The sequence below is a fragment of the Oncorhynchus mykiss genome, unplaced genomic scaffold (genome assembly GCF_057628025.1).
Source record: "Oncorhynchus mykiss isolate SJ-2025 unplaced genomic scaffold, ASM5762802v1 scaffold96, whole genome shotgun sequence".
NCBI lineage: Eukaryota > Metazoa > Chordata > Actinopteri > Salmoniformes > Salmonidae > Oncorhynchus > Oncorhynchus mykiss.
This window is the reverse complement of record NW_028322095.1, coordinates 1,647,501-1,665,000: the sequence shown is the minus strand read 5'-3', so window position 1 is coordinate 1,665,000 and position 17,500 is coordinate 1,647,501. Positions and strand designations below refer to the sequence as shown.

Here is a 17,500-nt window from a genome sequence, read left to right as displayed (position 1 = left end):
CAGGCCCAGGGACATGTACTAGTCTGTGGCGACCTAAATGCCAGAACCGGACAAGAACCTGACACCCTCAGCACACAGGGGGACAAACACCTGCCTGCAGGTGACAGCATTCCCTCCCCCATATGCCCCCCTAGGCACAACTATGACAACATAACCAACAAAAATGGGTCCCAACTCCTGCAGCTCTGTCGCACGCTGGGTATGTACATAGTCAATGGTAGGCTTTGAGGGGACTCCTACGGTAGGTACACCTATAGCTCATCTCTTGGCAGTAGTACTGTAGACTACTTTATCACTGACCTCAACCCAGAGTCTCTCAGAGCGTTCACAGTCAGCCCACTGACACCCCTATCAGACCACAGCAAAATCAAAGTCTACTTGAACAGAGCAATACTCAATCATGAGGCATCAAAGCCAAAGGAACTGAGTAACATTAAGAAATGCTATAGATGGAAGGAATGCAGTTTGGAAACCTACCAAAAAACAATTAGGCAACAACAAATTCAATCCCTTTCAGACAATTTCCTGGGTAAAACGTTCCACTGTAATAGTGAAGGTGTAAACTTGGCAGTAGAAAATCTCAATAGTATATTTGACCTCTCAGCTTCCCTATGAAATCTAAAAATCTCAAATAGAAAACTGAAGAAAATTAACAACAATGACAAATGGTTTGATGAAGAATGCAAAAATCTAAGAAAGACATTGAGAAACCTGTCCAACCAAAAACATAGAGACGCGGAAAACCTGAGTCTACGCCTTCACTATGGTGAATCACTAAAACAATACAGAAATACACTACGGAAAAAGAAGGAACAGCATGTCAGAAATCAGCTCAATGTAATTGAAGAATCCATAGACTCTAACCACTTCTGGGAAAATTGGAAAACACTAAACAAACAACAACAGGAAGAATTATCTATCCAAAATGGAGATGTATGGGTAAACCACTTCTCCAATCTTTTTGGCTCTATAACAAAGAATAAAGAGCAAAAACATATACATGATCAAATACAGATCTTAGAATCATCTATTAAAGACTACCAGAACCCACTGGATTCTCCAATTACATTGAATGAGCTACAGGACAAAATAAAAACCCTCCAACCCAAAAAGGCCTGTGGTGTTGATGGTATCCTCAATTAAATAATCAAATATACAGACAACAAATTCCAATTGGCTATACTAAAACTCTTTAACATCATCCTTAGCTCTGGCATCTTCCCCAATATTTGGAACCAAGGACTGATCACCCCAATCCACAAAAGTGGAGACAAATTTGACCCCAATAACTACCGTGGGATATGCGTCAACAGCAACCTTGGGAAAATCCTCTGCATTATCATTAACAGCAGACTCGTACATTTCCTCAATGAAAACAATGTACTGAGCAAATGTCAAATAGGCTTTTTACCAAATTACCGTACAACAGACCATATATTCACCCTGCACACCCTAATCGACAATCAAACAAACCAAAACAAAGGCAAAGTCTTCTCATGCTTTGTTGATTTCAAAAAAGCCATCGACTCAATTTGGCAGGAGGGTCTGCTATCCAAACTGATGGAAAGTGGTGTTGGGGGTAAAACATACAACATTATAAAATCAATGTACACAAACAACAAGTGTGCAGTTAAAATAGGGGAAGAGTCCCCTAAGCAAGCTGGTCCTGGTGCTCTGTTCACAAACAGACCCCACAGAGCCCCAGGACAGCAACACAATTAGACCCAACCAAATCATGAGAAAACAAAAAGATAATTACTTGACACATTGGAAAGAATTAACAAAAGAACAGAGCAAACTAGAATGATATTTGGCCCTAAACAGAGAGCACCCAGTGGCAGAATACCTGACCACTGTGACTGACCCAAACTTAAGGAAAGCTTTGACTATGTACAGACTCAGTGAGCATAGCCTTGCTATTGAGAAAGGCCACCGTAGGCAGACATGGCTCTCAAGAGAAGACAGACTATGTGCTCACTGCCCACAAAATGAGGTGGAAACTGAGCTGCACTTCCTAACCTCCTGCCAAATGTATGACCATATTAGAGACACATATTTCCCTCAGATTACACAGATTCACAAAGAATTTGAAAACAAACCCAATTTTGATAAATTCCCATATCTACTGGATTACAACAATGTATATATACATAATATGACATTTGTAGATTGAAGGAGAGATAGAGAGAGAAATAAGGAGAGGAGAGAAAGAGAGAGGAGAGATAGAGAGAGATAAGGAAAGAGAGAGAGAGAGAGAAGGAGAGGAGAGAAAGAGAGAGGAGAGAGAGAGAGAGAAGGAAAGAGAGAGAGGAGATATAGAGAGAGAAGGAAAGAGAGAGAGAGGAGAGATAGAGAGAGAGAGAAGGAGAGGAGAGAAAGGGAGGAGAGATAGAAAGAGAAAAGGAAAGAGAGAGAGAGGAGAGATAGAGAGAGAGAGAAGGAGAGGAGAGAAAGAGAGAGGAGAGATAGAGAGAGAAGGAAAGAGAGAGGAGAGATAGAGCGAAGGAAAGAGATAGAGAGGAGATATAGAGAGAGAGAAGGAAAGAGAGAGAGGAGAGATAGAGAGAAGGAAAGAGAGAGAGAGGAGAGTTAGAGAAGGAAAGAGAGAGAGAGGAGAGAGAGAGAGAGAGAAGGAGAGGAGAGAAAGAGAGGAGAGATAGAGAAGGAGAGGAGAGAAAGAGAGGAGAGATAGAGAGAGAAAATGAGAGGAGAGAGAGGAGAGATAGAGATAGAGCGAGAGAGACATTGTTAGAACACTGTATATATAATATGACATTTGTAATGTCTTTATTGTTTTGAAACTTCTGTATGTGTAATGTTTACTGTTAATTTGTTATTGTTTATTTCACTTTATATATTCACTTTATATATTATCTACCTCACTTGCTTTGGCAATGTTAACACATGTTTCCCATGCCAATAAAGCCCTTGAATTGAATTGAATTGAGAGAGAGAGAGAGAGAGAGAGAAAGAGAAAGCTACTACACACTAAGTTCAAAGGTCCCTGCCTGCTTCCATCCATGGTCCACTGCAAAGGTCATTCAGGGGGAGTGTGTGGCGGATATGCCCACTGAAAGAGGCCAGTTTTCAGCCTGGTTCCCCTCCCTGCCTGCTTCCATCCATGGTCCACTGCAAAGGTCATTCAGGGGGAGTGTGTGGTGGATATGCCCACTGAAAGAGGCCTGTTTTCAGCCTGGTTCCCCTCCCTGCCTGCTTCCATCCATGGTCCACTGCAAAGGTCATTCAAGGGGAGTGTGTGGTGGATATGCCCACTGAAAGAGGCCAGTTTTCAGCCTGGTTCCCCTCCCTGCCTGCTTCCATCCATGGTCCACTGCAAATGGCCCTGATCATCTACCCACCGCTAGGTCTCTGGGCCTGTGGGTCTCTAACTAGGGGGAGGGGGGAAACTAGGTACTGGCTGATCTAGCAACTCATTTATGGACCTGCTATCTGCATCACCTGGGAACCCTGTTATAACAAGACAATCACTAAGGTATGGTGGGGGGAGGACTCAGAAAGACTCAAAGAGAGAGCGAGGAGAAAACAGAGTGTTGGTGTAACCAGCGAAGTGAAAGAGGAGAGGTAGAGAGAGAGGTAAAGAGAGAGGTAGAGAGAGGATTAGAGAGAAAGGTAGAGAGAGGTAGAGAGAGAGGTAGAGAGGATTAGAGAGAAAGGTAGAGAGAGGTAGAGAGAGAGGTAGAGAGAGAGGTAGAGAGAGGATTAGAGAGAAAGGTAGAGAGAGGATTAGAGAGAAATGTAGGGAGAGGTAGAGAGAGAGGTAGAGAGAGAGGTAGAGAGAGGATTAGAGAGAAAGGTAGAGAGAGGTAGAGAGAGAGGTAGAGAGAGAGGTAGAGAGAGGATTAGAGAGAAAGGTAGGGAGAGGTAGAGAGAGAGGTAGAGAGAGAGGTAGAGAGAGGTAGAGAGAGGATTAGAGAGAAAGGTAGAGAGAGGTAGAGAGAGGTAGAGAGAGAGGTAGAGAGAGAGGTAGATAGAGAGGTAGAGAGAGAGGTAGAGAGAGAGGTAGAGGTAGAGAGAGGTAGAGAGAGAGGTAGAGAGAGGTAGAGAGAGAGGTAGAGAGAGGTAGAGAGAGGTAGAGAGAGAGGTAGAGAGAGGTAGAGAGAGAGGTAGAGAGAGAGGTAGAGAGAGAGGTAAAGAGAGAGGGAGAGGTAGAGAGAGGTAGAGAGAGAGGTAGAGAGAGAGGTAGAGAGAGAGGTAGAGAGAGAGAGGTAGAGAGAGAGGGAGAGGTAGAGAGAGAGGTAGAGAGAGAGAGGTAGAGAGAGAGGTAGAGAGAGAGGTAGAGAGAGAGGTAGAGAGAGGTAGAGAGAGGTAGAGAGAGAGGTAGAGAGAGAGGTAGAGAGAGGTAGAGAGAGAGGTAGAGAGAGGTAGAGAGAGAGGTAGAGAGAGAGGTAGCGAGTGTATTGAGTCATGTGTTGGAGGTAATGAAGCTTGACCAGCAGGCTGATATATGAGCCTGTTTCCCCTCTCTCCTCTCGGATGAGGGCTAGGGAGGCGCTGGGCTGGGGTTGGAGGGGTGAGGGCTAGGGAGGCGCTGGGCTGGGGTTGGAGGGGCGAGGCTTGGTTTGGCAGAGCACGCTCCTTTCTCCAAGCCCCATTAGGATCACACAGCGGGGAACCACCGCTTCGGCAGGCACAGAGAGCTTCACACACACACAGTCACACACACACACAGTACACTCACACAGTCACACACACAGGACACTCACACAGTCACACACACATACAGGACACACACACATACAGTACACACACACATACAGGACACACACACACTCGTGTGAGGCCCTGAACCCCACACTGGTCTAACTGTAGGTGTGAGGCCCTGCACCCCACACTGGTCTAACTGTAGGTGTGAGGCCCTGAACCACACACTGGTCTAACTGTAGGTGTGAGGCCCTGAACCTCACACTGGTCTAACTGTAGGTGTGAGGCCCTGAACCTCACACTGGTCTAACTGTAGGTGTGAGGCCCTGAACCCCACACTGAGGGGGAAACATAGCAATGATATTGACATTGGCCTGAGTATATAGACAGACAACACCTGGGCTTGAATGTACTGTCTACTGCCCTCACCACAAACCCACATCAGTCTCCACAGACAGTCCTCACACTGACCTGGCTGACACAGACAGACAGTCCTCACACTGACCTGCCTGACACAGACAGACAGTCCTCACACTGACCTGGCTGACACAGACAGACAGTCCTCACACTGACCTGGCTGAGACAGACAGACAGTCCTCATACTGACCTGGCTGAGACAGATAGAGAGTCCTCACACTGACCTGGCTGACACAGACAGACAGTCCTCACACTGACCTGGCTGAGACAGACAGACAGTCCTCACACTGACCTGGCTGAGACAGACAATGTGTTGAGGTCTGATCAAGTCAAATCAAATCAAATTGTTTAGGTCACATTCACACAGAGCACCAGACAGTCATCTGGACAAACCTACTGATTCCAGGGTTTCTCTTAATTTGTACTATTTTATACATTGTAGAATAATAGTGACGACATCACAACTATGAAATAACACAAAAAGTGTTAAATAAATCAAAATATATTTTATATTTTTCAAAGTAGCCACCTTATGCCTTGATGACAGCTGTTTACACTCCTGGGTCCCCTGGTGTTGAAGGCTGAGCTGTAGTCAATGAACAGCATTCTCACATAGGTGTTCCTGTGGTCCAGATGGGATGGACAGTGTGAGGTGATGTGATGCTTGACTCGTCTCTCAAAGCACTTCATGATGACAGGAGTGAGTTCTACGGGGCGATAGTCATTTAGTTCAGTTACCTTTGCTTCCTTGGGAACTACACCCAGTCAGCATCCCAAATGGCAAGCTATTCCCTATATAGTACACTACTTTAGACCAGAGCCCTATTCCCGATATAGTGCACTACTTTAGACCAGAGCCCTATTCCCGATATAGTGCACTACTTTAGACCAGAGCCCTATTCCCTATATAGTGCACTACTTTAGACCAGAGCCCTATTCCCTATATAGTGCACTACTTTAGACCAGATCCCTATTCCCTATATAGTACACTACTTTAGACCAGAGCCCTATTCAGTGCACTACTGGGGGTAGTGGGGTGGGGTGCCATTTGGGAGGCAGACACAGACAGCACCTCCATACCAGACGTCATATAGCTGTTAGACGTGTTTTAACTTTACGGTAGTATATTTAGCAAAGATCCCCAGAAAAAACAAGGCTGTAAAGATAAGATTTTAGAGCCGAGGAGAGAGAGATAACCTAGCCCACTATCTGTCTCTATGTCTTCTGCTAAGACCTCTTCTTTCATAGCCTTGACCCACAAATGGAGAGGTAGAGGAGGGAGGGAGGGGTAGAAGGAGAAGGGTGGAGAGGGAGGGAGAGGGAGGGATGGGTAGAAGGGGAAGGGTGGAGAGGGAGGGAGAGGGAGAGGGAGGGAGGGGTGAGTAGAAGGAGAAGAGTGGAGAAGGAGGGAGAGGGAGGGAGGGGTGAGTAGAAGGAGAAGGGTGGATAGAGAGGTGAGGGAGGGGTGAGTAGAAGGAGAAGGGTGGAGAGAGAGGGAGGGAGGGGTGAGTAGAAGGAGAAGGGTGGAGAGAGAGGGAGATGGAGGGAGGGAGGGGTGAGTAGAAGGAGAAGGGTGGAGAGAGAGGGAGGGGTGAGTAGAAGGAGAAGGGTGGAGAGAGAGGGAGGGGGAGGTGTGAGTAGAAGGAGAAGGGTGGAGAGGGAGGGAGAGGGAGGGGTGAGTAGAAGGAGAAGGGTGGAGAGAGAGGGAGAGGGAGGGAGGGGTGAGTAGAAGGAGAAGGGTGGAGAGAGAGGGAGGGAGGGGTGAGTAGAAGGAGAAGGGTGGAGAGGGAGGGAGAGGGAGGTGTGAGTAGAAGGAGAAGGGTGGAGAGAGAGGGAGAGGGAGGGAGGGGTGAGTAGAAGGAGAAGGGTGGAGAGGGAGGGAGAGGGAGGGGTGAGTAGAAGGAGAAGGGTGGAGAGAGAGGGAGAGGGAGGGAGGGGTGAGTAGAAGGAGAAGGGTGGAGAGGGAGGGAGAGGGAGGTGTGAGTAGAAGGAGAAGGGTGGAGAGGGAGGGAGGGGTGAGTAGAAGGAGAAGGGTGGAGAGGGAGGGAGGGAGGGGTGAGTAGAAGGAGAAGGGTGGAGAGGGAGGGAGGGGTGAGTAGAAGGAGAAGGGTGGAGAGAGAGGGAGATGGAGGGTGTATTATATAGAGGTAAAGGAGGGGAGGGATAATGATGGAGACTGTAGATGTTTTACTGGGTGTATTATATAGAGGTAAAGGAGGGAGGAGGGATAATGATGATGACTGTAGATGTTTTACTGGGTGTATTATATAGAGGTAAAGGAGGGGAGGGATAATGTTGGAGACGGTAGATGTTTTACTGGGTGTATTATATAGAGGTAAAGGAGGGGAGGAGGGATAATGATGGAGACTGTAGATGTTTTACTGGGTGTATTATATAGAGATAAAGGAGGGAAGGAGGGATAATGTTGGAGACTGTAGATGTTTTACTGGGTGTACTATATAGAGGTAAAGGAGGGAGGAGGGATAATGTTGGAGACTGTAGATGTTTTACTGGGTGTATTATATAGAGGTAAAGGAGGGGAGGGATAATGTTGGAGACTAGATGTTTTACTGGGTGTATTATATAGAGGTAAAGGAGGGGAGGGATAATGTTGGAGACTGTAGATGTTTTACTGGGTGTATTATATAGTGGTAAAGGAGGGAAGGAGGGATAATGTTGGAGACTGTAGATGTTTTACTGGGTGTATTATATAGAGGTAAAGGAGGGGAGGAGGGATAATGATGGAGACTGTAGATGTTTTACTGGGTGTTCTATATAGAGGTAAAGGAGGGGAGGAGGGATAATGATGGAGACTGTAGATGTTTTACTGGGTGTATTATATAGAGGTAAAGGAGCATTAGGTTCATTATCATCTATCTGATCTGGGTTTACGGCTGCGGTGTGTGTGTGTGTGTGTGTGTGTGTGTGTTCAGATACACAGGTGGGGGTATTTCTGAAACGGTAATGAACTCAAAACTATGGGGGAGGCCAGGTTGCAGTCACGAGGCAAACTCCAACACACACACACACACACAAACACACACACACACACACATCCCACACACACATCCCACACACACCGAGGTTGAACCACTTAGCTGAGGAATGCTAATGGTCCAGGAGCAGAGTAGAGGCCGGCGTCCCAAACAGCACCCTGTTCCCTATATGCTCCCTATATAGCACACTCCTTTTGACCAGAATCAGCACACTGTATAGGGAATAGGGTGCCGTTTGGACTGCAGGTGAGGTGGAATCTCAATATCATCTCAACTAGAACCTGACCTAAAGAAGAAAAATGTCCCTGAGACATTATCTGATTACTGACTAACTGCAGCAAAATAACCATTAGAAGGTAATGTATTGTAAAATCATTATGTACTAATGGTTCATGGTTCACAATGTGACTATGTCTTAGTTAACACTCTACGTAGCCCAGGAGATATAGTTAAATATATATATGTATATATATTTTTACAGTGTAGATATGGAGCTTCAGTTCTGGGCTTAAGGGTGGCAAGTAGCCTAGTGGTTAGAGGCCTCTCTCTCTATTTCTCTCTCTCTCCCCCAGCTTGTCGTCCCATTCCTGCCAATGGGGGAGAGATGGAAGGGAGAAGAGGGTAGTGAGAACTGTTAAACCCATCAAGCCCTAATTCAATAAATGTGCATAAGGAGAGAAAGGCGAGGCAGCCCGGGTCCAGAACGTCAGCGTGACACATCCGTCTGAGATCAAACAGCCACTCTTTGATAATTGAAGTAGTGTTTCCCAGAGACACCTTCATCCCCATTTATTTAACCTTCATTTAACAAGTCAGTTAACAACTCATTCTTATGTACAATGACGGCCCACCCCGGCCAAACCAAAAAGACGCTGGGCCAATTGTGCACCGCCCTATGGGACTCCCAATCACAGCCGGTTGTGATACAGCCTGGAATCGAACCAGGGTCTGTAGTGACACCCCTAGCACTGAGATGCAGTGCCTGAGACCGCTGCCCCACTCGGGAGCCCCTATACAACAGTGGTGTAAAGTACAAGAGTAAAAATACTGTAAAGTTCAACTTCAGTCGTTTTTTTGGGGAGTATCTGTACTTTACTATTTATATTTTTGACAACTGTAATTTTTACTTGAGTCATTTTCTATTACAGTATCTTTACTTTTACTCACGTATGGACATCTGGTACTTTTTCCACTACTGCTAAACAGTATAGTGCTTTTGCCCAGGGCCCATAGGATGCACTACTGTTGGTGAATAACATGTTCACTACTGTTGGTGAATACCATGTTCACTACTGTTGGTGAATACCATGCCACCAGGGCCCATAGGATGCACTACTGTTGGTGAACACCATGCCACCAGGGCCCATAGGATGCACTACTGTTGGTGAACACCATGTTCACTACTGTTAGTGAATACCATGTTCACTACTGTTAGTGAATACCATATTCACTACTGTTGGTGAATACCATGTTCACTACTGTTGGTGAATACCATGTTCACTACTGTTGGTTAATACCATGTTCACTACTGTTAGTTAATACCATGTTCACTACTGTTGGTGAATACCATGTTCACTACTGTTAGTTAATACCATGTTCACTGCTGTTAGTTAATACCATGTTCACTACTGTTAGTGAATACCATGTTCACTACTGTTAGTGAATACCATGTTCACTACTGTTAGTGAATACCATGTTCACTACTGTTAGTGAATATCATGTTCACTACTGTTAGTGAATACCATGTTCACTACTGTTGGTGAACACCATGTTCACTACTGTTGGTGAATACCATGCCACCAGGGCACATAGGGTGCACTACTGTTAGTGAATACCATGTTCACTACTGTTAGTGAATACCATGTTCACTACTGTTGGTGAATACCATGTTCACTACTCTTAGTGAATACCATGTTCACTACTCTTAGTGAATACCATGCCGTCTGGGACTCGCCCGAGGAAACGGATGCTGGTGTTTTTTTTCAGACCACCAAATTAAAGGGTCCGTCATCTTCAGGGAGTCCCGGTGGCATAAATGGCTTGCTAAAAAAATAATCAGTTCCCATAACCTCATGTGGTTTTTCCCTCTCTCTTTTCTCTTGTTCCCCCTATCCTCCTCCTCTTATGCCCCTGTGACCCCTGCTCCAGACAACAGGATGAGCTCAGTCTTCCCCCTCCTCTCCTCCCTCTACCCTTCCCTCTCTCCATCCATCCCTCTATCCCTCCCTCATTCTGTCAATTGTTCTAGAATCCCCCTCTCTCTTCTTCCCATGCCAGAATATTTACGTCTCTCTCTCTCTCATGCCTTCCCGTGCCCTAGGGTCTCCTCCTCCACTCCTTCTCTATGTCGTTAGGCAGCATAACGACACACCACTAATGCTCTGACAGGCCACTGAACCGGGCTGGCGCCGCTGGGCTGAACTGGGGATGGGGACAGGATCCGGAGAGAAAGAGAGAAGGAGATAGAGATGGAGAGAGTGTGACAAGGAGAAAAAGAGTGGGCAAACGAGTGAGTTCTCCCAAAGCTAGCTGGCATGATTAAACACATATCCAAGAAAACTCTTGGAAGACAATGGAAGTTGAATAGAATAATGAATATTCCTCCTTTTATGGCCCAATATTATTAAAAACCATCATGTTCCGGTATTAAAGCCATCAGAGGTTCCATGGTGAAAGGGTTCCAAGCCCCGGTGGTTTGGTTTGGTGAGGGGTAGAGAGAAACGTGTCCCGGTTTCACTGGCTGGGTCTTATATAGGGGCTGGGGGTAATACAATAAGTCTCTCTGTCGCTCTCCCTCCCCGTTACACCAGGACACTGATATTATCAGTCAGGCAGTTCTTCATCCCTCCGTCTGTCTTATAGCTGTGATATGGACATAGTTGTGAACATTGTGAGGACAAGGTAAGAGAAGGAGAGATAATCAGGACCTGGATGTCGGGGACTGGGTGAGAAACAAGGTCAAGGTTTGAATATAGATGAATATAGATGAATATAGATACACAACCCAGACTACTATCTGTCTGCCATGAAGTTACCCTTACACCTCCACTCATCACCAACCCAACCCTTACCCCTCCATTCATCACCAACCCAACCCTTACACCTCTACCCATCACCAACCCAACCCTTACACCTCTACCCATCACCAACCCAACCCTTACACCTCTACCCATCACCAACCCAACCCTTACACCTCTACCCATCACCAACCCAACCCTTACCCCTCTACCCATCACCAACCCAACCCTTACACCTCTACCCATCACCAACCCAACCCTTACACCTCTACCCATCACCAACCCAACCCATACACCTCTACCCATCACCAACCCAACATTATTCCCAAGCCTGTTGCACCTGGCCCCCAACCACCCCTCACTATCTCCTCTCCTCTCCAGTCAAAGGGGACAGGGGTTAAGACTTGGTCTAACAACATGCCTGTAGGCAATTAGTGTCGCCGGTCAAAACAACATTTCATTTATACTCCGGGTGGACTGTCTGTAGACCGTCGCTGAGACTCCGGGTGGACTGTCTGTAGACCGTCGCTGAGACTCCGGGTGGACTGTCTGTAGACCGTCGCTGAGACTCCGGGTGGACTGTCTGTAGACCGTCGCTGAGACTCCGGGTGGACTGTCTGTAGACCGTCGCTGAGACTGTCGGCTTCCTTGTCACACAGACACACAAAAAAACTGTACGCCTCTGTGTCTATCGCAACGTCTGTTACCATGGCTACCGGACAGCCACAGAAACCAGACCAAATCCCCCCCCCCCCCGTGACAAGACGACGCAGGAGTTCTCTCATTCGCAGGTAGAATGAGCTGCTTTTATTTTCATCAAGCTCACAACCGTAAAGCTATTTTCTGTAAGCTCGTCATTACCTTGTAAATAATGATGTTGTAGAGAGTTTATTTTCCTGTGATAATGAATAAAAAGTAGCTCCAGTTGTCAGCTTTGCTCTGGTCCTTATTTGAACTGACTAGCCAGCTAGCTAACACGCTAACAAGCTACCAACGAACACAAACATTGTTTAGAAAGTTGACTTTAGTTGCCTGGCTTGACATCTACATCTACTCAATCCATGTTTAAACGGAGGGGTTTATGGGTGGTAAAATAGAGCCAGGACACTATTTGGAGCAGTGAGCTGTTGATATCGTGCAGAGACTGTGGTTTTGTGATTAATACAGGACTGTAGCTGCATACATCATTCATAGAGCCTCCTGAGACTGAGGGAGGAGACCAGGGAGCAGAGAGCAGAGTGGAGAAGATACACACAGGAAGTTTCAGGTTTAACCCATATGGTCTGGGAGATAGAGAGGCCTCTGAGACTGAGGTAGAGAGAGGGAGGAAGAGAGTAAGAGAGAGAAGAGTCAGAGAGAGAGAGAGAGAGAGAGAGAGAGAGATAGAGAGAGAGTGTGAGGGAGAGAGAGAGAGAGAGAGAGAGAGGGAGAGAGAGAGAGAGAGAGAGAGAGAGAGAGAGAGAGAGAGAGAGAGTGTGAGGGAGAGAGAGAGAGAGAGAGAGAGAGAGGGAGAGAGAGAGTGAGAGAGAGCGAGAGAGTGTGTGAGAGAGAGAGAGAGAGAGAGAGAGAGAGAGAGAGGGAGAGAGAGAGCGAGAGCGAGAGAGAGCGAGAGGGAGAGAGAGAGAGCGAGAGAGTGTGAGAGAGAGAGAGAGGGAGAGAGATTATGGAAACCAAACGTATGACCACATTAGAGAGACATAATTCCCTCAGATTGCACAGAGTAACAAAGAATTTGAAAACAAAACAAATATTGATTCCACAGTGTGACATCACAGCAGCAAGATCTGTGACCTGTTGCCACAAGAAATGGTCAACCAGTGAAGAACAAACACCATTGTAAATACAACCCATATTTATGTTTATTTTATCTTGTCATTCATAGTACAACAATTGGCACACTGTTACAACACCGTACTTCTGAAACGTCTGTGTGTGTGTAATGTTTACTGTTCATTTCTGACTGCTTATTTCAGTTAGCTTATTGTTTTTCACCTACTTTAACCATTGTAAACATTGGTTTCCCATAACAACAAGGCATGGGAAACAGAAACAGAACAGTCACACTGATTCTAGAACTACAGGTCTCTACAGTACAGATACACTGATTCTAGAACCACAGGTCTCTACAGTACAGACACACTGATTCTAGAACCACAGGTCTCTACAGTACAGACACACTGATTCTAGAACCACAGGTCTCTACAGTACAGACACAATGATTCTAGAACAACAGGTCTCTACAGTACAGACACACTGATTCTAGAACCACAGGTTTCTACAGTACAGACACAATGATTCTAGAACAACAGGTCTCTACAGTACAGACACACTGATTCTAGAACTACAGGTCTCTACAGTACAGATACACTGATTCTAGAACCACAGGTCTCTACAGTACAGACACACTGATTCTAGAACCACAGGTCTCTACAGTACAGACACACTGATTCTAGAACCACAGGTCTCTACAGTACAGACACACTGATTCTAGAACCACAGGTCTCTACAGTACAGACACACTGATTCTGAGTCTAGACCTGTAGGATAAAGACAGAGATAATCTTGGACTTTAGGATATAGACAGAGATAATCTAGGACTGTAGGATATAGACAGAGATAATCTAGACCTGTAGGATACAGACAGAGAGAGACTGGTGATGTATCGGTGCTTCAGTGCTCAGAGAGGCAGAGAGAAGCTGAGGGTGTGTGTGTGTGTGTGTGTGTGTGTGTGTGTGTGTGTGTGACATTCTCCCACAGCTCTTGACTTCAGCAGGGGTGAAATCAGAAGCCTTGAGTGTATTTCACACTTAACGCTCCCTGGGCTTAACACTTCAGATGGAGTGTGTCTCACAGCGCTGAGAGTGTATGTGTGTGTGTGTGTGTGTATGTGTGTGTGTGTGTCTCCGAGCTGTGTCTGTCGATGTCACTGCATCTTCCAACTCAGCTCGCTCTAGCTGTGACAGTGTGTGTGTGTGTGTTCTCTGACAGTGCGTGTGTGTGGTCTCTGACAGTGTGTGAGCTGTGAGGCATCACAGCCTGGTGATGATATCACAGAAACCTTAGCAACCAGCTCAGCCCTGGTCTATCTTCTACTAGAAGGTCCTACACACACACACACACACGCGCACGCACATGCGCACGCGCACACGCACACACACACACACACACACACACACACACACACACACACACACACACACACACACACACACACTAGTTACCTAGGAAATGCCAGTCTGTTCAGTCCTATTTAACATGCTTCTACAGAAGAGGTAAAGTGGCTGTTTAAAAAGTAAGGTTCTCTTCTCTATTCTTCATAAACATTATTTTCTAATAGACTGTAACAATCTGAAGGCTCCTGAGTGTCTTTCTATAATAGACTGTAACAATCAGAAGGCTCCTGAGTGTCTTTCTATAATAGACTGTAACAATCTGAAGGCTCCTAAGTGTATTTCTATAATAGACTGTAACAATCAGAAGGCTCCTGAGTGTCTTTCTATAATAGACTGTAACAATCTGAAGGCTCCCGAGTGTATTTCTATAATAGATTGTAACAATCTGAAGGCTCCTGAGTGTATTTCTATAATAGACTGTAACAATCTGAAGGCTCCTGAGTGTATTTCTATAATAGACTGTAACAATCAGAAGGCTCCTGAGTGTCTTTCTATATTAGACTGTTAAAATCAGAAGGCTCCTGAGTGTCTTTCTATAATAGACTGTAACAATCAGAAGGCTCCCGAGTGTATTTCTATAATAGATTGTAACAATCAGAAGGCTCCTGAGTGTATTTCTATAATAGGGATGAGACATTTAGTTACTAATGTCAGTCCAATGTTTTGGGACAGAGACATGCAGTGTGTGAGTGTGTTTGTGTGTGTGTGTGTGTGTGTGTGTGTGTGTGTGTGCTCACATGAACAGTCCATCACATGTTACAGTGAGAGTTCTAGACCATCTATACCATAAATACCATCTATACCAGAGATACCATCTATACCATAGATACCATCTATACCATCTATACCATAGATACCATCTATACCATCTATACCATAGATACCATAAATACCATCTATACAATAAATACCATCTATACCATCTATACCAACTATACCATAAATGCCATCTATACCTTCTATACCATCTATACCACAAATACCATCTATACCATCTATACCATCTATACCATAAATATCATCTATACCATCTATACCATCTATACCATCTATACAATAAATACCATCTATACAATAAATACCATCTATACCATCTATACCATAAATACCATCTATACCATCTATACCATCTATACCATCTATACCATAAATATCATCTATACCATCTATACAATAAATACCATCTATACAATAAATACCATCTATACCATCTATACCATCTATACCATAAATACCATCTATACCATCTATACCATAAATACCATCTATACCATCTATACCATAAATATCATCTATACCATCTATACCATCTATACCATCTATACAATAAATACCATCTATACAATAAATACCATCTATACCATCTATACCATCTATACCATAAATATCATCTATACCATCTATACCATCTATACCATCTATACAATAAATACCATCTATACAATAAATACCATCTATACCATCTATACCATAAATACCATCTATACCATCTATACCATCTATACAATAAATACCATCTATACAATAAATACCATCTATACCATCTATACCATAAATACCATCTATACCATCTATACCATAAATACCATCTATACCATCTATACCATCTATACAATAAATACCATCTATACAATAAATACCATCTATACCATCTATACCATAAATACCATCTATACCATCTATACCATAGTTACCATCTATACCATAAATACCATTTATACCATAAATAGCAGTATGGTTATGTAACAATTCTCTCTCCCTCTCCTTCTCTCTCCCCCCCCCCGTCCCCCCCTCCTCCTTGGCCACACCATAGCATCTCTGTCCAGCCAGTGTGAGTGTGCTTTCAGAGCTCGTTTTGACGGCTCTAGCCTATCAATAAAAGACCCACAGAACACGGTCCTAATGATCAAACTCAACAGTGTTTCACAATCACAATAAAGCTGTCTAAGTAGCGTCCTGTTTTATTTGGCTTCACGCGCCCTAAACCTCTCCATCACTCCTCAAGACCTTGTTTTAATCATTCTGTTATTTTATAATATATCCTTTTATTGCTTCCAACGTGGGCCTATTACAGGGTGAACCCTAACCCTATTCGAGGGTCCCATTTAGGACGCAGCCTTCGAGGTGTTTTATATGATTAAACGGCACTGGCAGAGAGAGACGAGGCCTGAGTGGGTCCTCTGACAACCCTAGCTGAGCGCTTTCACACATACCCATGCCTGTGAAAATAGCCTTTTCCACTGCTGAGGAGGAATGTGCTGGAAAGAGGGATGGAGAGAGAGGTGGCGGGCCAACCTCACAGACTCTTTCTCTCTCTCCCCCCATCTCTCTCTATCTCTCCCCATCTCTCTCTCTCTCTCTCTCTCTCTCTCTCTCTCCCCCATCTCTCTTGCTCTCTCTCTCTCTCCCCCCATCTCTCTCTCTCTCTCCCCCCATCTCTCTCTATCGCTCTCTCTCTCTCCCCCATCTCTCTCTATATCTCCCCATCTCTCTCTCTCTCTCTCTCCCCATCTCGCTCTCTCTCTTTCTCCCCCCATCTCTCTCTCTCTCTCTCTCTCTCTCTTTCTCCCCCCATCTCTCTCTCTCTCTCTCTCTCTCTCCCCATCTCTCTCTCTCTCTCTCTCCCCCCATCTCTCTCTCTCTCTTTCTCTCCCCATCTCTCTCTCTCTCTCTCCCCATCTCTCTCTCTCTCTCCCCCTATCTCTCTCTCTCTCTCTCTCTCTCTCCATCTCTCTCTCTCTCTCTCTCTTTCTCCCCCTATCTCTCTCTCTCTCTCTCTCCATCTCTCTCTCTCTCCCCATCTCTCTCTCTCTCTCTCTCTTTCTCCCCCATCTCTCTCTCTCTCTTTCTCCCCCCATCTCTCTCTCTATCTCTCCCCATCTCTCTCTCTCTCTCTCTCTCCCCCCATCTCTCTCTCTCTCTTTCTCCCCCATCTCTCTCTCTCTCCCCCATCTCTCTCTCTCTCTCTCTCCCCCCATCTCTCTCTCTCTCTCTTTCTCCCCCATCTCTCTCTTTCTCCCCCTCTCTCCTTCTCCTAAAGATGGTGGTCAAAGCCAGGCGTTTATTAGCAGTGTTTTGGGTTTGAAGCGGAGGCCAGTTACTTCAATTGTCATTTAGGGAGTCATTCTTCCCATATTGCCCATTATGACATAATGACAAGAGGACAAGCTGGGCTCCTTTGAAAAGGCTCATTTGAAAAAGCTCAGTATTGGAAAAGGTGGTGGGTTTGGCAGTT

General features: G+C 45.3%; 1 protein-coding gene across 2 annotated transcripts in view; it reads right to left on the bottom strand.

Moving 5' to 3' along the window:
• Positions 1–17,500, bottom strand: part of LOC149970076 (ELKS/Rab6-interacting/CAST family member 1-like) — a 534,697-nt gene that overhangs the window by 9,108 nt on the left and 508,089 nt on the right. The gene's annotated exons all lie outside the window — the stretch shown is intronic.